The sequence below is a fragment of the Choloepus didactylus genome, chromosome 10, assembly GCF_015220235.1.
Source record: "Choloepus didactylus isolate mChoDid1 chromosome 10, mChoDid1.pri, whole genome shotgun sequence".
Classification (NCBI taxonomy): domain Eukaryota; kingdom Metazoa; phylum Chordata; class Mammalia; order Pilosa; family Megalonychidae; genus Choloepus; species Choloepus didactylus.
Window position 1 is genome coordinate 116,926,713 of NC_051316.1, and position 25,875 is coordinate 116,952,587.

Below are 25,875 nucleotides of genomic sequence, written 5' to 3' on the forward strand. Positions count from 1 at the left end.
GCTTTGGGCCTGCTGAACATCAAACTTTCTGTTCCTCATCTGTAATAAAGCTAGTAGTTCTCAAAGACGTTGTTTAGATTCAAAAATAGAACCAAAAAAAAAAAAAAAAACATTAATTTCAGTTAATTCTAAAACATGACCAAAGAGAAAATTGCTTGTTTATTTAATATGATTATAGAAACCTGACTCATAAAGCCTCGGGAAAGACAATGAAAACTGATTTCTCCTCTCCTTCTCTCCCACTTCCCCCCCTGACCCAGTGTTCAAAATGCTCTACACCCTTACCTTCAATGGACTTCATCCGGTATGGCACATCCCCAAGGAGAGGGAACTCAATATCCAATCTTTGGATAGTTGTAATTGTCAGAAATTTCTTCCTTGAATTTAGCTGAAATCTGTTCCATAGCTTTTCATACATTGTTCCTAGCTGTAATCCCTGACACCCCAATCAGTCTAATCCTTCCATGTAGATCATTTATTTGGAGGGTTGGAGGAGTCAAGGTCATTTTCCTGGAGAAAGGAACATCTAAGAAGATTTTTTTTTAACACTATGTGGTAATAAGTCATGTGAAGAAGGGAAAGGCCTTGAAGGAGGCAAAAGGAACACCATGTGCTCCCACCTAGAAACAAGAAGGAATGTGGCAAGTTCAAAAAGCTAGAAGATTTAATATGGCAGAAGGACTGGTTCTGGGAGGGCTTGGGGGAAGAAAGGGGAGTAGAGAAGTAGGATGATGAAGCACCTGCAGGTCCTCTTAAGGACTCTGGATTTTACTTCAAGTATGTCAAAGAACATTGAGCCACTCGAAGAAGGGAGAGGACTGATATACATTTTAGTGTGTATCAATACCATATTGTCTGTATTGTGGAGAATGGGTTAGATGTGGAGAGTGGACAGGAAAAAATCGGGGAGGCCTTTTCGGAACCCTTGCAATAATTGATTTTCAAGATGGTGACCTATGTGGAGCAAGTGGCTATACAGTGTGTTGTGGGAACACAGGCACAGGCACAACAGAGGCTACCAGAAAATGATGACTTGATTGATTACACACCACACAGTGTCCAAACGAACAGGGAGAAGGCTCTCACCCTGGCCAGTCCCCCAGGGAGGCTAGCTGGTCGGGTGAGGGTTGGTGAATGGCAGCTCCATATGTCTCTCTTCGCATCTGAGATGAGGGACCAGTTGTGGCCAGTTCTCCAGGGAGGCCAAATGCCTCAGCAGCTCTGAATGCCTCTCTCTGAGTCAGAGATAAAGGACACCTGCACTGACCGAGTGCTGAGCTTTTCTATACTCCAGGAGGAGGGGGCTCTGCCAATGAGCAACCTTTGTGCCCTGGCACACAGCTGGGACTGGTTAAGATTTAACATCTTCCTGGCTGCCTGCAGTCTCTTGAGAAATAGAAACATGATGGCCACTGAGTGTGTCTTTGACTTCCCCAATACGCTGAGCCAGGAAAATAATGGTGAGATAGAGAAAGGTGAGCAGAATTTAGAGATTCTTAGGAGCCAACATTGATAGGATTTGGTGATTACTGTATTTTCCTTTCTCTTTAAGACTGTTCAACAGTTTTATACAGACATTCTTTCAGAGCTTTAGGATATATTTTGTTGGTTCTAAAGCTTGGAATTGACTTTGCAAGGCCAAGGCTTCTGTACCGTCTTCTCACCTCTTTGGGCTTCGGTTTCCCTGAAAGAACACTGCTTGTTCATCTTATCTATAGCAGGCCAGGGAATATTCTCCTTGTAGAAAAGAAAAAACTCAGAAAGGAGGTAAGGACACTACACCCCTTTCTCCTAGGATGACATGTTTCTCTAAGCATATGCACATAATTGGCAAAGAGCCAGAACAGGACTCCCTGTGGGTGGGTGGGTGAGGTGGGGGTGGGGGTTGTCAAAAAAAAGATAGAATGCAAAAGTGTAAAAGTATTTGTTTTCTTTTATATCGTCAAACAATGCCTCAACATCTGATAAAAGATTACCAGATGGCATGTAAATTGAACAGTATTCAGGCTTCCTTCGTCTCAGTTTTGGAAGGGACAAGGTTAAAACAGACCTGGATTTGAATCTCAACTATCTTCTCCTACCAGCAGCATGACTTTGGACAGGCCATGAATTTGCTCTATCCCACCATTTCGCATGTGAAAATCACAGTGAATAATGTTCAGCTCATATGATTGAGACAGTTAATGAAGGCAAAACGCTTAATACAGTGGTGACTGCTACAGAATCAAGCCTCAATAAACAGTGACAGTGGTGGGTTGTTGTTGGTAAAAATTGCAGGGTTATGTCTTCTTCAAAAACCCATTCTACCTACTACCAAGAGTGTAAGTTCCCACTAAGCCAAAACCTTCTTAATTTTCTTAGGGTCAACTCTAGGCACCCTGAGGAGTTGTGTTTTCTTCTGAAAGAGGAGAACTGAACCCCAGTGGTCTTATCCTCCCAGATGTGTCCCAGGACCTCACTTCTATCTGTGAATTCCAGGTGCTGCCATGGCCTGGACACTTCCCTGCCTACTAGGTTCCTAATAGTGCCTTGTCTGTCATACTTGTCAGCTCTTCTGAGATCCTAGCTCTCCTGACGGGTCATATCATGCTTCAGCTATCTCTTAGGCTGCCTCCAATATTAGTTTCCTTGAGAGATCCATAATCTAGCTTCTCTTCTAAAGCTCTAGGTCCATAGCCTCTTCCTTGGGAGGAAAAACAGGCTATGGGGTTAGCATCCAGAGGCGCTTAAAATGTAAGAGGTCAGAGTACCCAAAACATCAGTAAAATAACACTGGCTTAGATGTTACCCTAATCTCATTCTGCCTCCACTCTCTTGGAGGCAATGCAATGCAGTGGAGAAGAGGCCAAACTTGGGAATTACGCAGACTTGTGTTCAATCCCATTTTCTAACTCTGAGACCTCCCTGGGTCTATTTGCTTGTCTGCAAATGGGACTAACAGAAGTACTTATTTCTTCATGGGTTTGTTGTGAAGATAAAGAGATAATACATTTAATGTGCTTAGTAGAGTGTCTGTCACATAACATGCACTTAGCTAAAGGAAGTTTATGCTGCTATTTTTATGACTATATTATGATTATTTTTCCTAGTGTCTTTGGGCAACTAGTTGGAGTCCAGTTCGATTCATGGCCTGTAATTCACAGCTCTTATTTTCTGCCCATAAGTGAAACCTCCTAGAAATGCCTATCTCTGCACCTCATAAGTGACATCTCCTAGAAATGCCTATCTCTGCACCCCAACTCTACACTCCTATCTCTGTAAAACCCCAAAGGGATCAATTGCTTCCAAACCCCAAACCATGGCAGCATGACTATAACTTGTATTTGGTGTAGTAGACAAGTACTCCACAGCCTTGTTCTCCTCAGAACCTCACCTCCACCCTAGATGATAAGCAGAGTAGGGTAAGTACTCCTATTTAGAATGCAGCCAAGAGAGAGTAAGTACCTTGTCTATGGTCACACAGCCAAAAAAGGGAGCAGAATCAGGACTGGAATGAAAATCTTACAACCCCCATTCATGCCTCTTAACTATTAGATTTGAGCACCTCTACTCAGAATCAACCAACAATTTGGCCCAGGACTTCTGAGTCTGATGGCCTCATAGAGAGTATGTACGTCAACAGCCTGCATGTACTAGTGATACCTGGTCTCCCTGAGAAACCAGAGCAAAGAGGAGAGAAAAGGAAGAGAGCAAGGAATTTCAGTGCTCCAAAGACCTTAACATGCCAACCTCTCATTTTCTAGATAAGAAAACAATAACTCCCCAGAGGTCATGCTAAATTCATAGCAGGCCAAGACTAAAATGCAAAGGAGAAAATTAATTTAGGAGCTGACTTGAGAAAATCCATGGAATCCTCATTACCAGGTTTCAGTACTGTCATTAATTCAGCTAACATTTACTGAGCACCTACAATGTGCAAGACCCTATACTAAATGCTGGGATTCAGAGAAGGAAAAGATGTGATTCTTATGTTGAAGATACTTACAGTCTCTCTTTCTCCCTCTCCCTGTCTCTCTCTCTCTCTCACACACACACACATACAGAGAGAGACTCATGCATATTTATAAGAAATACTAATTGAGCAATTGGTGTGAGCAAAGCACCATACATTACATATAAGCACTTTACATTTTTATCTATCCCATGAAGGAAAACAATATTATTATCCCTATTTTATAAATGAAGAAACTGAGGTTTTGAGAGCCCATGGAATTTCCTCAAGGTCTAAGTAATACAAGTAGGATTTGACACCAGACAGTCAAATTCTAATGTCCATGCTCTTAATCACTACTTAGTCTCGTGGAAAAAGACTAATTCCTAAACAAAGAAGCATCCCAAAATATTACCAAGGGAGGAAAGACCAGTTCTGTCTGGGAAGTGGGGATGGGACTCTCAGCCCTGAGAATGGCAAAGTCAGGCAGCGGTTATGGGTATAAAAGAAGGCATAAGAGAAATTTACAAACCAAGCTGCTGGAATTCACTGCCCACTATCCAGGCAGTATCATTCCCTTCTCCTGAATTTTTCAAAGCAGCACTTCTTGATGAATCAGAAGCAGCCCCAGTCAGGATGACGGCAAATAGGGCACTAAAATAGGAAAACCAGGAACGGGAGTTGGCAAGGGAAGGGAGGACATCAAAGCAGCATGGAGAGAGAATTTAGTCTCATTGCTAGTGAAACTGTTCTTTATCTTTCAAAGCTGGAATAAGCAATCCAATCCATACAGTATGCCCACCCCCCTCAAAAAATCGCATTAAGAATCAACTGGTACAGGATTTATTGATCTGAATTGACAGTGAACTTCACAAATTCATACAAAAGAGTTTTCTCATTATAGAGTCATTTAGAGGACTTGTTAGTTCAGAACATTCATCGTAAAGTTCACCTGCATTATAAAAAACAAAAGGGCAGAAAATGTACAAAATGGAGTCCAGGGTGTAATTTTTTTTTCTGTCAACTTGATTTTTTCAGCATATTCTTTCAGCCACATTTCCTTCAATTTAGTAGACAAAGCCAAGAGAAGCCACCTTGACATTTTTTTTTCCCTAAGAGGCAGTGACAGAAATCTTTCCAGGGTTTTTAGCTGGTCAAAACCTGAATGCAAGAATTAGAATTGATCAATAGCTGATTCCAGGGGAAAATCCTGGCTTTGCCTGCAAGTCTCCCCATGGCCCACCTCCGTGAGGCAATGAGGTGGTCTGTCATCCGCAGAAGGTCACTTGTTGGTTCTCAGTGTTCATACGCAACATATACTCTACCGCCTACTCCTCTGCCTTCCAAAATATAAAACGTGCCCTCAGCCAAAAATACAGAGCATTGTCAGGTTGGTTCAGCCCATTCTATGCCTGTGGTCTGGGCCCTGTCAGAAGCCCCTGAGCATTTATGGAAGATATTCATAGTGTCAAACCACTTTGGGCCTTTTACCATCAAGTCAAGGAACCACCAGAAGGCTCCACATTAGGACAATCACAGATCTGCCCTGAGGTTCCCTTTAATAACACAACCATGGGTTTTGTGGGGGATTCAGATCAGGACGATCCATTTTACTTCCCGCTGTATTTATCAGAGTAGGCGTCAAGGGCACAGGCCTTGCCGTCAGCCTGCTGAGTATGATCCCCGTCTCTACTGCTTACAGGTTATGCATCCTTGATAAGTTATTTAACCTCTCAGGTTTTAGTTTCTCCATGTGTAAAATGGGGATAATAATAGCATCTAGCTCATCTCATTTAAAGAGATGAATATATGTACATTTACACCAACTCCTAGGTCAATGAATACAAGTTATTAGATTTAATTATGGTTATAAAGATTGTTGTCCAGGACATTGTACATTACGTTATTTCATGTCTCTGATATTGGGTCCTCCATGAAAACTTTTCTTATGAATTTAATCTAAAGAAAATGGAGTGTCCGCTGAGAATCACTGCTTTCTCATGGTGAAAATCTATGTAATTTGGCCTGGTTCCAGTTTGCCCTGGCAGAAAGGAATCTCAGATCCAAATAGGATGAGGGCTTCTCTTATTGCCCAAGGTGCACTTATTTGCTTCACTTCCTTTATATAGAGGTCTGGAAATCCTGTTGTAGAATGCTTCAAATTCATGTTTGGAAGAGTCTACTGGACTATCAGATTCTTAAAAGCATGGTGACTGTCGTTCCATTTGAACCCCCCACATCTAAGTGTCTGGCACAAAATAACTGTTCATAAACATATATTGATTTGCATATTTGAGAGAACTGAAGAGGACAAAAGATGCCCAAAAGATAGAGCCTGGAATGTGATTAATGTTATCTGAGGCACAATGAAAGAAATCTGTGCCCTCCTCAAAATCTGTACCTTTGTGTTTGCTGCAATTAAAAGCACTTATCTCAATGTACACTGAGTACCTGTTTTATCAGGGTAATGTGTTCCTGGAGGGACCTCGTCCTATCCATCTTTCTTTCCCTCCATCTAGCATGGTGGTTAGCACATTTGTGGAATGGGCAATGAATAGGCATGCAAATGAATAAATGAACATGAGTAATAGGGGTCAGAAAATTATCCATAAACAGTGAAATAAAACTTACACGTCACATCAAGCCCATCACAATTATAATGACTCAAAGGTGCAATCAGTATGAGTTCAAGCTGTTCTTCACCAATGGAAGAGAACGATAAAAAGAAAGATACAGAGGAGGGAGCAAGAAGACTTCTCCAACCGCATTTATCCAGTCAACAGTATTTATTAAGCACCTACAATATTCAAAGCACTGCTGTAGACAGTGGGTTAAATAGTGAAAGAAACAGACAAGGGATCTGCTCTTACAGAGTTTACATTCCAGGAGAGGAGACAAAACAAACAAGGAAACAACAAAATAAGTAAGATAAGCTTAGATAATAAATGTTTGAAAAAACGTTACAGAGAATGACTGTGTGTGCAAAGGTGGGTAAATTTAGATAGTGTGTCTAAAAAGGCTTCCCTGTGACCTTTATTTGAGTACTTCTCTGGTATAAACTATAAGTCATTAGTTACGATTATCTGTTCCAATAGTCATCTCCCCACCTCCAGTCCTTGACAGACCTGTAATATCTTAGGGCTGGAAGTATGGTGTATCTTAGTCTCAAGTATAAAGCATAGAGTCTGGTACACACTAGGCCCCAGGAATTTTGCTGGATTGGGTTTTGTTTTTTTTTTAAGGAAGTATTTCTTCAGACTCTGGGGACCCAGAAGAAAGAAAAACTATTTTTTCTTGGGAAGGCAAGTGGCCACTGAAGTCAGGAAAAACTACAGAGAGTGGTAAGGAAAGGCACAGAAACCGAAAATTACATGCCATGTTTGGAAAATAACTAGTAGTTCAGGGAGCAGCTTGGCATGGAAGTCACTGGAAGCTTAAGCAGTAAAGGCTGGCTGTGGTGAGGTTATGAAAGGCCATCAATGTCATACCAAGATGCTTGGACTTTCTCCTACAGGCACTATGAGAGCCACCAAATATTTTACAGTAAAAGGTCTGGAGGTAGAGAAATCACTCTGGTAGCTGAAAAAGAAATGGAAGGAAGGAAAGAGACAGCAGGCAAGAACATCAAGGTAATGGCAGCCACAATGGTATGGCTGAGAAAAGAGGAAGCTGGAGCTGGGCTGCGACAATGTGGATGGAGAGACACACTGTAGATTCCAGAGATACTAGTGAAATAGAACAATTGACCTTGGGGACCAACTGCATCTGAACAATGGGAGGAAGGGACTGATAACAGTGGCTTAGCTTAGGGAACTTCATTTTCTCATAGTTAAAATATGCAAGATTGAAATACATAAAATGTCTTAAGAAAACAGATATCTTGAGCAGGTGGCAATTCTGTCAACAAATATGCAACCACTTTCTTACATCCTATATGAGAGGCTGACTCAGGTGGCATCCCAAACCCTTTCTGGGTCAACAACCAGCATGGACCTGGCTCTCAGCTGGCCAGATTGATATGGTCTTTACATCTAAGGATGTCAAGCATTGCACTGTGCAGACTATCTCTGATCTTCACAAGGAGAGTTTGTCTGCACAGCAGTGCCTTGCAACTTAATATTTTGCATAAAAATTCATGAGGTGCAGTATCCATTTCAGCTATGTTATAAAGTAGTAAAAGGAAGAGAGAGGGAGGAAAAGTAAAAGTTCAGCCTTGCACTCAGATAGGGTTCATTTTTGAGTGGTGATTGCAAGCCATCCTTGGAAATTACAGATGCTACTTGGTTCACTATTATTTTGCAGCATCTCCAGTAATCTTCCGTGATCATTTATAACAGCATGTCTGATGACTTTCAAAACGTAACGGGAAAGGGTACTTCTGTGAAGCATGTCTACTCAAAGGAAAAATCAATCTTGGCTGCTGAGGGAGTGAACTTTGTCCTACTATGATTAGACAGTTAGAGATTTCAGCATATAAAAACAGGAATGGCAGGGCTCCAGTCCTCAAAACGTATATGTGTGGATAATGTGTGTTCCAATTGCTTGAATGGTTTGGGATTTCTCCTTTCCTCCAAACAAAACACAACATGTCGAGAATCCAAACTGGCACCCTCCAATAGAAAAGAATCATGACCTCCATAATAATAACCAGTAATGTTCATATAATGCTAAGTACATTTCACACACCTAAGCTGCTAATGATCAAAAATGCCTCACACTTTCCAACCTTCATTTCTTCTCTGACAACCATTCCCATTTCCTGGAATGTTCTCCCACAACATCTGTGCTCCTACATTTCCAAGGCAAGGTCAAAATCATCTTCTCCGTAAGAACATCCCTGGTTATTTTAAGCCTTACAAGTGAACAATATAATGTGTGAAGATCTCTGAAAGCCATTGTGGTGTGATGGAAAATTGATATTTAGAATCAGAAGACTTGAGTTCAAGTATTAGTTTCCCAATTTATTAGCTGTATGGCCTGAGCTCAATATTTTCACCTAAAAACAGAAGACAAAATATTATCCACCTTGAATGATTTTTATGTAGATTAAAAGATGATCCACATAAACCTGTTTTGTAAACTGAATTGATTGCATAAAACTTAAATATTAGTATTTTACTGGATTAAATAATTTATATAAAACACATAGCCCAGTGACTAGCACAACTTCTCAATAAATGAGAATGATTATTATACTTAAAGTTTACTTATTGTTTCAATAAACATGAATTAAGCACATACTATCTACAAGACACTGTAATGGATCTAGAAACTCACTCATCTAAATAATTTTTATAGAAATATGAAAACATTGTAGTCATGAATATATGGTATAGCATTGTGATCAGGAGTAATGGCTCCAAAGGTTCAAATCCCAGTTCTAATTCCTGGTAGCCGTGTGATCTTGGGCAAGTTACTTAACCTGCTTGTGCCTCAGTTTACTTCTCTATAAAATGGGGAAACAACAGATCCTTAAATATAGGGTTGTCATAAAGATTAAGTAAATTAATCCACGGAAAGAGCCCAAAACAGTGTTTGCCACATAGAAATAGCTCAATAAATATTAAGTATTATTATAATATTTTAGTGAGACTACCTCATAAATAAAATAATTTTTCTTGTGAATCAAAAATATTGTAGTAAAATATACTCAATTAGTAATTCTTTGACTCCATCCTACTGCTCTGCCTCCATTCTTGTTCTCTTCCAATGCAACCTCCAAACACTAGCTCTTAGAGTCAACTTCCTAACGCATCAGCTGATCATGTTAAAAATGTGCAGTGGATCTATAACATGCTTTTATGAATCTTCCCATTATACGGCTTCACTTGTTCTGTGCCTGCTCCTTCTACAAGCCCATCCTGGTTACCGAGATTTAATCCCTCTCCTCTAATAACCTCCAAGGGCTACCCATTTTTAATATGGACAATACATCTTTTATCAGTTTTTCATTAAGGTGCTATGCAAATTCAACTTCAATTCCAGTTTCCTAGCTCTTTCTTCCAATCAGGTCGCTGCCCCCAACCTCTTCTATATGGAAATTCTGATGCTGCCATCCATAATTGCCTGCCCACTCATAACAAGTCATTTCCTTTCAGACCGTCCTATCATTTGTCCTAGCGATTTCCTTGTCCTCCCTCTCCCTACCTCCCACCAAAGCCCATTTATCATTTCTAGACTCAACTCAATTGTCATCTCCTCTAAGAAGGCTCTTGGGACGTTTCGGTCAGATTCAGTCATTCTCATAACACTTTATACTTGGTAGTAAGTCTCTAGAATATGTGCTTCCCAAAGCAGACTTGAGTCAGTAGATTTTGGCACCTGGGTGAGATCAGGCACCTAGTAAAAAGAATATTAGTCTAACTTAATATTTGGAGGGCCGTACTGTCTACATAGGAAGACCTGAATGATAGAATCGTGGAAATCAGAAGGCACCAAGATGTCAGATGCTATAGATTTGGGGGGTTAATTTTTTCCTAAAAATAGTGAAACTTTCCAAAAAGCAGTATAGCCATTTTAATAAATGTCAGTAACACTGCATTTGCTATTTTTAAAAAAATACATATTTAGTGTCTGTAAAATAATCATCTCTATGATGGGTGTCAGAGATATAAAGATATTAAATTAAATTAACCAGATTTTCTAAACCAAAAAATGTCTGCAGGTTATAAAAGCAGCAGAATAGCAATAATGATAACAATATATTTATCATTTACTGCATAATTATGATGTCTCAGGACTATACTGTAGTGCATTAATTACTTCACTTAAATCTTGCAATAATTCTGCATGGTAGATATTTTTGCCTCCAATTTGCAGATGAAGAAAACAAGTCCTGGAGAAGTTATAACTTACGAAACAAAAGTCAAGATTTGAACCCATGTCTGGCTGATTTCAGAACTTGTAATTATACCATCAATTCTAGGAATAATTTCTACCTTGACGACATAAAGTTTCTGATTCAAGGAGTTCTCAGTCTGGATACATATAAGTTCCAAAAGATGAGCAAGGAACATTTGAAGACTTTCTGAGCTTATCTCTTAGCCTCCAGCCCCTTTTATTATAAGAAATATGGACTTTATTTCTGAGGTTGCTGTCTTTGAAAGTTGCCCCAAATCAAAGCCACATGCCCTCTTCTCACAGAGCCATCTTCTACATTACTTCTAAATATGGAAAACCATTGAAATAAACACCATTTCAATTATTGAAAAAGTTGATAAGATCGACCTGGGCAACGTGGGAAAAACCTGGAGAATTCAGCTGAGAAATTCTCTTCCCATTCTGTACGGTCCCATTGCAATGAAAGTTGCTGAGCACAAAAATGATACATGCACAGCAAGATTTTTAGAATATAAATCCAATATCAGTGTAAAGATAGATAAGAAAGGCAGGGAGATCAGCCTAGAGAAAATATTGTGCAGTGGCAAGGAACTGGATAATTGGTAGTAGAAATGGGAAAAATGGAGAAATTAGAAAAGAGGAATAAGCATGTAGTAAATATCTAGAAAATGGGGGAGAAAAGTAAAAGTAGAAACCAAGATTGATTCCCAGGCTGGGGTAAAGATGGTGACTTGTATTTAGATTACTTTTTTCTAAGGTGATGAAAAGGCAGCTAACTGAAATGTCCACACATAAGTTATGGCATAGGAAGTAGGAAGATACGAGTCATTGAGTATCAACTGAGAGAACAAGAGTGGCTGAGATTTTGGGGGAGTCAGTTGAGAAAGAGCTCAAGGATAAAGCTTAAGGAGGAAGCCTTGAAGCATAACTCCATTCAAAATATCCAGTCATTCAGTCATTAGAAAATGTTTGCGTACTACATACGTGCCAGACACTGTTCAGGGTCCTGGAGATACGGCAGTGAGCTAAGTCCCAGTCCTCCCACAGCTCTCAGGATATAATTATATTGAGACAATTAAGGGACGAAAAGAAGGAGGCTTAATACAGCTTTTTGTCTTCCACAATTATAATTCAGCAGAGAGCATCCAAATGCATGACTAAAGAGACAGTAGGGTGAGAATATCATATCATTCAGAAATAAGGAGCTAAGTGCATGGGGCATGGAAAGGAATTGGGTAGATGGGGGCATGATGCAAGGAGGGTGCCATGGGAGACTGTTCTTTGTTATTAGCCTTCAGTGCTTTGGGATTTTATATGTGTTCATGTCTCAGTTTCACAAAAAAATTATTTTAAAGCAAACAAACTATTTTAAAAATAAAATAATTTGGAATATATTTGCATGCACATATATACACACATACACAAATCCTAGCATTTGATTCTAGCACACAGAAAGACCAAAAGAACAAAATAGAAAACTCAAGAAATAGACTGAGATAGATATATAAGGGAATTTATGACAAAGATGGCATTTCAAATCAGTGGTAATAGATTATTTAATAAATTGTGATGAGAATTCAAGAAGGAAATTTTGAATAGGAATTGGTGGCCAACTATCTCAAGTTACAGTCTATCCTTCTTACCAAGAACTCAGAAAAATAAAAACATGCATGTCCAAGGTGTAATGATGCCAAAGTGTGTCTCTGAAACCCATCTTGGGAATATTAGAACCATCCATAAGAAAGGATGAATGTGACTGAAAATTGAAAAGTGGGTCTCTTAAACCCCTTTAGGGTGGATAATGACAGACCTGTCAAGGCACTGTCTTTGGGCACTCAAATAAAGTTCCAAAAGTGGAAGAGCACATCAGCCAGAAGGGAAGAGAAAAGAGGGGCTGATGAAATACAAACTGTGGCTTGCCTCAAGCAGTTTTTAAAGAGGAATGTGTATATTTTAAGAGGAATTTGATCCATATGTTCCCGATTCTTTTACATTCTACAAAATGTTGGCACATAAGAGCTCTTTGATGTCTAGAGATCTCTCGAGTTCTTTTTATGAGACTTGTTAAGCCATATCACTTTCAAATTGGAAGTTGTGTTTGACCCAGAGTAAACAAGCTCACACACCAGCAATCCAGAGTTTGGGTCAAATAAGAAGAGACACAAAGCTCAGTAAATATGTAGAACAAAAAAATGATTTCCTTCCTTGATTTATGTGGCCCACATGTAAGGGGACATGAATCAGTTAAGCACAAAACCAGATGATAAAGCAAGTACATAGTTTTTAACCCCAGCTCTGTAGGCAGGGACAGGGGGTGGGAGAGTGCTTGAAGAAAACATACTTGATAGTGGGACATGTGAAGCAATCATAGACTAAACGATATTTTTAAGAAATGTGAAGGAAAAAATTCTTTTAGGCAACATTCAACCTAGAAATTGTTTCATCTGCCGAAAGCCAGGGAGAGCTATAAAGACTCTCCCATCACAACAGTGCAGAGAAAGAGGCATTTTGTAATAAGAATTTTACAAAGCAAGTTTGCCTGAAAGAATATTCTGCCTCTGGCATTTTCATGGATTTGTGCAATAGTAAATAAGAAAGAAATCATTGGAGAAATAGAAATACATGACGAGATCTTTAGTATATAGATTGAACCTAAGCAATTTCATTCATAAGGATTAAAAATGATGAAACCAGTATTGAAAATCTGCCAAGCAGCTTCTGTCTTTCCACTGCAACAGAAAACAGACACAATCTGATGCAACTGCAAGGATGGCTCAGCCATCTACAGCATGAGTGTGGCAAGAGGCACTGGTGATGTATTATTCTGCATTATGGTTATTTATTTTTTTTAAAACGATTCTCTCTTTCTGTAGGGTGCTAGATGTTAGTAAGCTCTTTTATTGGTCGTTTCTGGGATGCCATGTTTTATAAGGGAGAAATATTTGCTATTTTTAACGTTCCACTACCATCTACTGAGGGTGGGCTCTGGTAAATGGAGGGTCCTTTATTTGCCAAAACTGGTTTCCAAATACCAAAGCACTAGGACAGAGATAAACTGCTTAACAAAAGAGAGTTGAGGATAGGAGACCACCTGGGAAAGACAATAAAGGAGCCAGAAAGACTGGGGAAAGGGTGGGCTAGAAGAAACCTCTTTGATAATAAGTATGGAGAGACGTAGGCAATAAACATATCTTTGACATTTTTCTGAATCACCTTTCAGTGTGACCCAGTGTTCTTGATGAGTTCCCCATGATTCTATCTCAAGTAGAATCTGACAATGGAGTAGATTTTTGTGTCAAAATGAGAATAGAGCCAAAAAAAAAAAAAAAAAAAAAATCAGGCCATGCAGATGCTAAAGGCTAGGGTTATCTGGCTTACATTTGAAAAGAACATTTTCTCTCCCCATCCCTTGTTCAAGACTCATCCCACTTGATCTTTGATAGGTGGAAAGATGCATACCCAAAGGAAAGTACTATGAACCTGGAAAATGAGGGAGCCCCATCAATGGCATTGAAATCCACTCCTAAAATCTAATCCAGATCATTGCTCTCCCCACTACGTGAGATCTGACACCCAGGGTAGTAAATCTCCCTGGCAATGTGGAATATGACTCCCAGGGAGGAATCTAGACCCAGCATTGTGGTATGGAGAACATCCTGACCAAAAGGGGGATGTGAAAGGAAATGAAATAAGCTTCAGTGGCACAGAGATTCCAAAAGGAGCTGAGAGGTCACTCTGGTGGCCACTCTTACGCACAATATAGACAACCCTTTTTAGGTTCTAATGAATTGGAATAGCTAGCAGTAAATACCTGAAACTATCAAACTACAACCCAGAACCCTTGAATCTTGAAGACGATTGTATAAAAATGTAGCTTATGAGGGGTGACAATGTGACTGGGAAAGCCATAAGGACCACACTCCCCTTTATCCAGTGTATGGATGGATGAGTAGAAAAACGGGGGCAAAAAAAAAAAAGGCACCCAGTGTTCTTTTTTAGTTTTTTTTTTTTCACTTTAATTTTTATTCTTATTATTTTTGTGTGTGTGGTAATGAAAATGTTCAAAAATTAATTTTGGTGATGCACACACAATTATATAATGGTACTGTGAACAACTGAATGTACACTTTCTACGACTGCATGGTATGTGAATATATCTCAATAAAATGGAATTACAAAATAATCTAATCCAGAATATCACCTGTGGCATGTAATGCCTAACACAATGCCTGTCATATAGTAATACTGAAAGAATGAATGAGCCAAGAAAGTGATCAGTCTGATGTGAATTGACAAGGGACACTGGGGGCCACACACAAGTAGATCTGCAGATGCAACAGAACAAGATGAGAACAATGAAAAGAGCATCCTGCTACTCAAAGTGTGGTCCCTGGATGAGCAGCACTGGCATTTTCTGGGAGCTTATTAGAAATGGAGAACCTCAGTCTCCACTCCAGACCCAGGAATCTGACCTTGCATTTTAAGGATGCTCCCTAGTGATTGGTGGGCACATTAAAGTTTGGGAAACAGTGATTTAGATCATAACTAGGATGGACCACACCAAAGCCACACCTGATTAGACAACCATCACCATCATAGTGAGGAGGGATTTCTAGTTAGTCCCACCCCGCACCCCCCACCGTGGGGAAGTCTGCACATTATTTACCTGTCACTCTGAAGCATGAATTCTGTCTTCAGCAACAAGCTTCCTCTTGTCTTCATAAATTCCTGAGTACATGCCTACCTTGTAGATATTGTGGGTTCAGTTCCAAATCACAATAAATCAAATATCGCAATAAAGTGAGTCACATGAATTTTTGTTTCCCTGTGCAAATAAAAGTTATGTTTGTTCTATATTGTAGTCTAAGTATGCAATAACATTATAATTTAAAAAACAATTAATTAAAAATATGTTATTGCTAAAAAAAATGCTAACCATCATCTCAGACATCAGCAAGTCATAAACTTTCTGATGGTGGAGGGTCTTGCCTTGATGTTGATGGCTGCTGACTGATCGGGGTGGTGGTTGTTGAAAGCTGGAGTGGTTGTCGATTTCTTGAAATTAGACAGCAGTGAAGTTTGTCTCATCTATTGACTCTTCCTTTTATGAAAGATTTCTCTGTAGCCTGCAATGCTATTGGATAGCATGGTAGAACCTCTTTCAAAATTGGAATCAATCCTCTCAAATCCTGCCACTGCTATATCAACTAAGTTTATGCAATATTCTAAATCCTTTGTTGTCATTTAAACAATGCTCACAGCATCTTCACCAGGAGTGGTTTCCATCACAAGAAACCACTTTCTTTGCGCATCCATGAGAAACAACTACTCATCCATTGAAGTTTTATCATGAGATTGCTAAAATTCAGCCACATCTTCAGGTTCCACTTCTAATTCCAGTTCTCTTCCTATTTCTACCACATTTGCAGTTACTTCCTCCACTGAAATCTTAAACTCCTCAAACTCATACATGAAGGTTGGAACCAACTTCTTCCAAACTCCAGTTAATGTTGATATTTTGACCTCCTCCCATGAATCACAAATATTCTTAATGGTATCTAGAATGGTGAAACCTTTCCAGAAGGTTTTCAACTTACTTTGCCAAGATCCATCAAAGGAATCACTATCTATGACAGCTGTAGCCTTATGAAATGTATTTCTGAAATAATAACACTTGAAAGTTACAATTACACCTTGATCCATGGGCTGCAGAATGGATGTTGTATAGGCAGGCATGAAAACCACATTCATCTCATTGTACATCTCCATCAGAGCTTTTGATGATCAAGTACACTGTCAATGAGCAATAACATTTTGAAACGAATTTTTTTTTTCTTAGCAGTAACTCTCAACAGTGGGCTTAAAATATTCAGTAAACCATGTTGTAAACAAATGTGCTGTCATCCAGGCTGAAGCAGAATAGATTTAGCATAATTTTTAAGGGCCCTAGAATTTTCACTTCCAGCATTGGCTTTAACTTCAAGTCACCAGCTGCATTAGCCCCTAACAAGAGTCAGCCTATTCTTTAAAGCTTTGAAATCAGGCATTGACTTCTCACCCTCTAGCTATGAAAGTCCTAGATGGCCTCTTCTTCCAATAGAAGGCTGTTTCACTTATATTGAAAATCTGTTTAGTATAGCCACCTTTATCAATTATCTTAGCTAGATCTTCTAGATAACTTGCTGCAGCTTCTATATCAGCACTTGCATGTTATAGAGATGGGTTCTTTCCTTAAACCTTATGAATCAACCTTTGCTACCTTCAAACTTTTCTTCTGCAGCTTCCTCACCTCTTTAAGCCTTCATAGGATTGAAAAGAGTTAGGATTTTGCTCTGGATTAGGCTTTGGCTTAAGGAAATGTAGTGGCTGGTTTGTTCTTCTATCCAGATCACTAAAACTTTCTCCATATAAGCAAATAAAGCTGTTTCGCTTTCTTATTGTTCATATGTTACTGGAATAGCTCTTTTAATTTCCTTTGAGATTCTTCCTTTGCATTCACAATTTGGCTGACCATTTGGCACAAGAGGCCTAGTTTTTGGCCTATCTCAGCTTTTGACATGCCTTCCTCACTAAGTTTAATCATTTCTAAATTTTTATTTAAAGTGAGAGACATGTGATCACCTTTTCATTTGAAGACTTAGAGGTCATTGTAGGGTTATTAATTTGCCTAATTTCAATATTTTTGTGTCTCAGAGAATAGGGAGGCCTGAGGAGAAGGAGAAAAATGGAGGAATGGCCAGTTTATGGAGCATTTATCAATTAAGTTGACTGCTTTATGTGGACACAGTTTGTGGTGCCCCAAAACGATTACAATAATAACGTCAAAGATCACTAAACACAGACCACCATAACAAATATAATAATATGAAAAAGTTTGAACCATTGTGAGAGCTACCAAAATGTGACACAGAGACATGGAGTAAGTACATGTTGGAAAAATGGTGCCGATGGACTTGCTCAATGCAGGGTTGCCACAAACCTTCAATCTGTAAAAATCATAGTATCTGTGAAGTACAATAAAATGAGATATGTTCATATAGAAGAACTTACAGGGATACTTTTATAGAGTTATTTCTCATTCTGTTGAACTCAGAACACATTTGTAGTAATCGAACTAGTAGCCCGGGAAAGAAACTTGTGTTGACCACTTACCATATGCCAGAAATTCTGTACATATGATCTCTTTTAATAATGACAACAGCAACAATAAGAAGAGCTAGCAGGTGCTGAGTACTTAGAGTGTGCCTGGCATAGTTCTCACGGTTAACGTGCTCAATTCTCTCAAGAGCCCTACAGCACAGATTTTCTACTTACCCCTAATTTAATCCTTCTTCAACACTGTGACATGGGTAGTTTATGCCCATACTACAGATATGGATATAGGAGGAAACAAAGCAAAGAAACTTTAAGTAGTTCCGGCATTCAAACTTAGACCTAATGACTCCAGTACTTGAACTCTTTCCATTAAATCATGCTGCCCCACAGTAGCCAAAGTAGATTCAAAGCTAAGCATCCCTCTGTCAGTAAGGGGGTCTACTTAGGACCCATTGCTGATGGGTGGGCCATGCCCAAAGCAGCAACCCCAAGAATTCTGATATCTGATTCATTAGAGCTTGAAGTTATTTTCCATGTCAGTGTGCAAGATGATGAGAAGAGAAGTCACACTGAAGTTATTCTGTCTCAAGATGAGAGAAGATGAAGGTGGGTTGTGCCCACTTCTCCACACCTGTAGTTCACCACCATCCTCATTCATTTCCTCTGGGATCTCTTGATGAAACTTGATGCAACCAGTTCCTTGCTCTCCGTTTCAGTTTGCTAATGCTGCTGTTATGCAAAATTCCAGAAATGGACTGGCTTTTACAAAAATTTATTGTTACAAGTTTACAGTACTAAGTTTCCAAACTAAGGCATCAATAAGATGATACCTTCACTGAAGAATGGCCGATGACATCCAGAACACCTCTATCAACTGTAAAGGCATGTGGCTGGTGTCTGCTGGTCCCTTGTTCCCGGGTTGTGTTTCAGAATGGCTTTCTCCAGAATGTCTCTGGGCTTCTGTCTTCGCTCCAATCTCTCAGTTCCTGTGCATCCTTGCTTCTTTCTCCCAGGCATTTCTCTCTAAGCATCTGGGGGTCCTTTTTTAGCTTCTCCAGGACAAACTCTGGGCTTCATCTCTTAGCTTAGCATCTCCACACATCTTTCTGTCTGCATCGCCAAGCATCTCCAAGTTTCAGCAAGCATCTGAGTCTGTGTCAGCTCTTAGCTTCTCTCTTCAACACTACAGTGAACTAATCAAGACCCACCTTCAATGGGTGAGGTCCACACCTCCCTGGAAATAATCTAATCAAAAGTATCACCCACAGTTGGGTGAGTCACTTCTCCATGGAAACAACCAAAAGTTTCCACCCTAATCAAAAGACTAATATGTCTGCTCCCACAAGATTGCATTAAAGTCTTTTTGCTTTGTTTTGTTTGGAAATGTTTTGTTTGGAAATGATTTTTTGTTTGATAAAGTAATTTTAAATATAGATAGATAGATGATTGATAGATAGATAGATAGATGGATAGATAGATAGATAGATAGGAAACAACTATGTTCTAAGAGAGAAAATGTGTTTTAACAACACAACAAAAAAAAAAAAGGCTTTTGAGGGGACAAAATATATCCAAACCAGCACACTCTCCTTCCAGGGACTGTCTAAGGCTGGGAACTCTAATTTCTAAGGATGAGTCTTATTTCAGCTTCTTCCCTTGTCCCAGACCAGTTGCTCCTGGCAGTGCAGCAAAGAAGCTGAAGCTAATCATGGAATCCTGGGGGATCAGAGGAAGGGACCTTGCCAAAGAGTACCCCAGGTGCCAGAGATGAGCAGGGTCCTGGAGCCTGAAACTGAATTTACTTCACCAGTCCATATTCCTCTTAGCCTGGTTATGAAATAGGGTTTGTTTTACCTTAGCTAAAAGCAATAGCAGGTTCACCAATCAGGGTACAGCTTAGAAATGCTAAATAAGAAAATTTTATCCAAACCTTGTGGTTTTATAATCTTTGTATTATAGGCACTGATTGCTAAAGGGACCCACATGACCCTGAAACAGAAACACACTCTACAGCTTGAGATCCCAGCTCAGACAATTCTATAAGCTGGCACCAAACTCCCCTCTTATGAAATCACTACTTTCAGTGAAAGCTTTTTTAAAGTTAAAACCAACAGTGGGTGGATAACAGACACTCTACACTATGCAGAAAAATCATGTTATTCCAAACTCCCCAGCATCTCCAATAGCACATACCCTCACATCACTTACAGTCCTAAGACTAGTTCCAGTCCAACCAGACTCATTCATTACTCCCCAGTTTGTTGATGGAAGGGAAGATGATGCAGTGAGTTCAGATTTTGGAGGCAGAACAATCTTAATTCTAATGTCAGCTCCAACATTCTACAGGGGATTTGGAACAAGTCAATTCACTTCCCTGAGCCTCAGTTTCCTCATCATAAAAATGTGGATAGTAATTGAAGCAGACACTGTTTGTGCCCCACCCATATCCCCTTGGACCTTCCACCTGCCAGCATCTGTACTTGTTTGACAAAAGATTTCCCGTTTGTAGAAGCCCACTCTGCCCACCAATGGCAGGCCACAGTACCAGAGAATTAGAATACCCCAGAGAGAAGCCTTCAACCAATGAGTGATGGGAATTGGTGTATGACATACCCCAGTTCCCTCCCACCAGTGGGGGATAACTCTCAGAAGGATGTTTCACACTGGCTCCCAAAATTGCCCAGCAATATTATGTCCAGTTGCCCACAGTGATCACTTGCTTGATAACACAGCCTTAATGACTGCCTTCCCTTCCCTATTCATTGCCCCACTCCTCCACCAATGATTCCTTGGATCACCTCCCAAATTACCTGCTTGCATTTGAATCCTTGTCCCAGGGTCTGCTTCTAGGAAAACCAAGCTAAGGCAATAGAATGTACCTTGAAGAATTATCTTGTGGATTAAAACCATGTAGATTAAGAACTTGGTATAAAAATGGTGGTTACTAAAATAAACAAACACGTTTCCATTTAAAATGGATTAAAATATTTGCAAAGGACAGTGATAAAACAAGCTGTTGCCTGCTACTAGAAATATACAGTTTCCTTGTTCATATAGTAATGTAATTAAAATCCATTTCAACAAGGGTTAAAATGAGTTTTTCTTCCAGAAAAAAATGGGAAAATAAAAAAGAAAAGAAAAGAAAAGAAGGAAAAGAAGAGAAAGGAGAAGAAAGTTTCCTTTTCCTTGTTCAAATTCTGATTCCATAATTTACTAAGAGTGTGACCTTGGACAAGTTTCTAGAGTGTATATTAACTGCCATAAAAAGTTGCAAATTGTGGAGCTGTGAATTCTTGGAGAAGATATATAATATCTCTAAGCCTCAGCTTCCTCATTGGACTTGTTCAAAGTCACAAAGGTATTTGGTAGAGCCTGGAGTTGAACCAAGGTAGTCTGAATTGTAAGCCTACAAGTTTAACTACTACTTGTACTACCTCCCTCATGTGAAGTGCATTTAATCACCCAGCTGGGACCTGCATTGAAATCATTCAAACATGAAATTTTTAGGGAATAAGATGCTTTTGCATTGAAGTTAATGCATTTTCTGAGGTTTCTATAGCAACAAAAATCTAAAATCACCTCTGGTGGTATTACTTACAAAAGAAGAAAGACATTCCTGCTGACCCTTTATCAAAGAATTTGTTGCCTCAAGATAGGTCTAGCCAAATGGAACAGAATTGTGCAATGGATTCTCGATGATGCGATTGCTCTGATTGACTGTGAGTGTTCTATATTCATACAATCAACAAATATTTTTGAGTGCTTATTACATGCTAAACCAGAGACATTAAAATAATGTTGCTCCTTTCCTCAAGGAACTCCCAGTCTAGTAGAAAAGGCAAATGCATTACCCATATCAAGACACCATGTGGTGCAGTTGGTGCTATATGAAAGCCACGTGCTCAATGCAGTGGGAGCAAAGCGAAGACAAAAACTTGATTGGCTGGAGAATCTAGGAAAACTTTGGAAAGACGTCAAAATTAAGCAGGTATTTCCAGATAGAGCAGAGTAGAGAAGAGTGCATTCCCCAGACTGCGGGAATGGCCTGAGCAAAAGAAAAGTGGCATAAAAGAATGTGGCAGAATCTGGAAACAGAGAACAGCTTATTGTGAAAACAGCTTAAAACTCAAGCAACGAAGTAGCAGGAGATGGAACTGAATGTTAGCAAGTGCCAGGTTGGCACCTGCCAGGTTAGCAGGTACTAGGTTGTGATGATGGCATTGTGGTGATGTGGCGCTCCAGACTCAGGACTTTATTCATCCACCAGTGGGAGAGACTTCAGAGGGTTTTGTTTTGTTTTTTTCCCAGGAGAGAGTGAGGGGATCAGATCTGTGTTTTGGATACAAGAGTGGCCAGCAGCGTAGTGAAAAAAGCACAGGCCAGGGGTAAGAAAGCCTGGCTTTGAGACTCAAGCCAGCCACTCACCAGCTGTGTATCCTTGGGCAAGTCACTTAATCTGAGCTTGTTCAGCTGAGTTTGTAAAATGGCGATGGTAATACTACCTCCCAGTATTGTGAACAGGAAATGAGATAACATAGGTAGGAAAACTCGGTCAAGCACAAACACCACCATACACTATCAGGAAGTATGATTGTTGTTACCATCCACCTATTTTTCTAATGTTCTATGACACTATTAATCCCATCTGTGGCAGACCCTGTTTTGCACATTCTGTCTCCAGGGAGGCCAACTGACCAATTTTTCCTGAGACTTTCCCCATTTTAGCACTGAAAGTTCTGCAGCCTGGGAAGCCCCTCAGACCCTGAAAACTTGGGATGGTTGGTCACTCCACAATTCTCAGCCCACTTCTGAGCTCACCTGTACACTGACAGTCCTCACCTGAAGCACCTGCATCTCTCTGCTTCTCTGCCTGAGGGCGCCCATGCCTTTACCTCCCCCCACCCCCACCTCATGCACTGCAGAAGTTCACACAGCCCAGGCACAGAATAGCCTAGAAATGCTGGGGATTTTACACTCATCTAATGAGGGATGGGAGCCAGTGCCTAGAAACCCCAGTGTCCCTGTTCCTCAATGGAATGATTCTGATTAGCACTCCATATCGTTCCTCAGAGGTCCCCAGCAAAGATGGCACCCAGTGGCCCACAGTGGCAAACCAATCATTAACAAATAGTTTATTGGTTTTCCCTCTTTCCCCTCTCACTTTCCCTTTCCGTCATTTGAGCTTCCTAGGATTAACTCCTAAATAAACTACCTACACTCAAGGGCTTGTCTTGGAGTCTGCTTTCAGTGGAGCCCAAACTAAGATAACACCTACTCGGGTGAGTCATTCAATTCCTTAGGGACATAATGTACAGTTAACGCAAGTTGATGCACCCTTCAGGATCCATTCAAACAAGTTCACCTGCATGACAGAATTCAGTGTGAAAATCCCCCAGGAGAGTGAGTGGCCTAAGAGTGGTCCCTGGTAACTCTGGTGGTGCTCCTTCATTTTTCTAGGGGTCAAGCTGGACTTCATTTTTAAATTCATGGTGACCAAGTGGAAGCACCTGCAAAAGCAAAGCTGAAGAGCTTGCCTCCTACGCTCCTCAGCATCCCTCTGTGATGACTCACAGGATGTTCTTCTTTGCCTTCACATGTCACAGTGATCCCTCTGCTACCTTCTCAGGATTCTATGAGGCACAGTCATTAACTGTGTCTACATTAGAAATGTGGCTAAAAGCACTGTCCACCAGACCCTCAGTAACTGTCACAGAGGATTCTACATGAGCAATGTCTCCCAGCACAGAGTTAGGGAGTTTTGCTTGATGTGACTGATTGACACTTTTCTACTCAGGTCACAAGAGCCATGATGTTGATTATGTCTTCTTTTTTCACTCTTGTCACCCCAAGCTCAGTGCCAAATATGAAGTTCACCTACGGTCAAACTCCATCAACTCTCCCTGTAATTCAGTTTGTGCTCTTTCTGTCAACAAACTTCATATTCTACTTCTTTTCGCCTTTCTGCACTCTTCACTCTGATTCATTTCTTCCTTCTAATGTTTCTATGACAAGTGATCTTATATTCAAGTGTCTCAAATCTTTTGTGGAGTTCAGTCAAAAAACACTTTGAGACTGTCCCACACTTACTTTATGGATAGAATTTAAAACTCTTCACAGTTGCCTACCTGGTGGAGAGAGGGACAGGCTGAGGAAACAACTGAACAAATAAAAGCCCTCCAGTGTCAGTTGTTCCAGCTGTTTTCCCTAAGGAAATACTCAGGATTACAAAGAAAGAAGCACAGGGATCCCAAAGGTTTGTTTGATTTGAGGGATCTAGAATGAGCCAAACTGCTGTGCCTGATGAACTGTTTCCTTGGGCCCCTGACGCTTGACTGTGGGTATAGTGGTTGCCAAGTATTTCTGCTCCAGAACACAGAAGCAGCCCACCAGTCTTTTTCCTGCCCACATCAGAAACAAAAGTCCTATCTTCACCTAGCAACACATCAGGATATCTAAAAAGCTCAGCCCCTACTTACAGCAAAAATTTCCCAGAAGATTACTACTGTGTGAAACACCTGGAACCACCAGCTATTCTGTGATGATGACCAAATCACACTTTGTGACAAGTGTTTCCTGTCTCAAGAATACAAGAATCTCGTGGTGTATGGAGTAGAAGAGGCTGCTGTGAATTACAGGAACTTATTCCAGGAAATGTTGAACACATTGAAGGAGAAACTTGAAGTAGCTAAAAGGATATTGGCTGATGAGCAAGAAAGAGTGGTGATGATTCAGGGAGAGGAGCAGAATTTTAAAGAGATGATTCAGTCTGAATATAGGATAAGGTTCTGGTTGTCGAATGAAGAGAATGAGATGAACCTCTTGAGAAGGGAAGAATGCATATTCAATCTGAATATGACAGAAGCCAGTCTGAATCACCTGATCAGGTTTGCCAGAGAGCTAGAGGAGAAGCCCCTGGAAATGCTAAAGAAATGAAACAATTTGGAAAGAGAGAACACAAATAAATTGAAGCAGAATGAAATCAGGGTCTCTGAACAGATCAGCAGCCTCCAAAGGATCACCACAGAGCTAGAGCAGAAGTGGAAGAAGTACAGAGAATGTGCCTTAGCGTTGCTCCAGAATGCAAGATATTGTTTGGCAAGGAGAGAGTCACTACTGCTTCAGTGTCTAGAGCCTGCCCATATCACAAATCTGAGTTTTTGCCAAATAACAGGAATGAGCCAAATGCTAAGAGTATTCTAAAGACATACAACTTTGGATCCTGAAACAGTTCATCCCTGTCTAGTCCTCAGATCCTCAGATAATCTGAGGATCTGAGAAGTGTGAGATTTGGAAATGTTCTCCAAGATGTACCTGATAACCCAGAGAGATTTGACTTCAGTGCCACTGCGTTGGCTGTGGAGAGCTTCCCCTCAGGGAGCACTGCTGGGAGGTGAGTGCAGAAAAGGCTACAAAGAGGCAGCTGGGCATACACAAGGACTCTGCAGGCCAAAAGGGTGACAGGCCTCATGCTCCTTCTTGCATGACTATTAGCCCTCAGTCTTCCTTGGTGTGAAATCCAAGGCCAAGAGAGGCCAGAAAGTTGTAAAAGCATTTCTATAAAAGACATTTTGCATTTGAGTTAGAACCCAGTTCAATACCCGAGCTTTTGCATTCACGTGGCTTTCAACCACCATTTAGTGGAAGAGGTTGCATTTAAACCAAGTCATGAACAGAATATTGATTAGAATGACAAATGCATTTGCAACATAGGATTGGGAAATTAGCATGGAAATGTAATCTGGCCTCGGATTAACTGTGGTTGGTAAATCTAGGTTAAGGACTGTAGAAGTAGTTCTTAAAACATATGCAGAATTCATTTATTGGCTCTGGGGGCTTTTTTGTGGATTTTTCATGATTTTCTATGGGTGGGATCATGTCATCTGCAGGTAGGGAGGGTTTTGCTCCTACCTTTCCAGTTTGTTTTTTGTTTATTTTTCTTGCCTGGCTGCTTTAGTGAGAACTTCCAATACAGTGCTGGGTGGCAGTGGTTGACGGTGGACATCCTTGTC

At 40.3% G+C, this 25,875-nt stretch overlaps 1 pseudogene; it reads left to right on the top strand.

Moving 5' to 3' along the window:
- The first annotated feature begins 946 nt into the window (after positions 1 to 946).
- On the top strand, positions 947 to 25,379 carry LOC119545341 (annotated as a pseudogene).
- Positions 25,380 to 25,875: the final 496 nt, after the last annotated feature.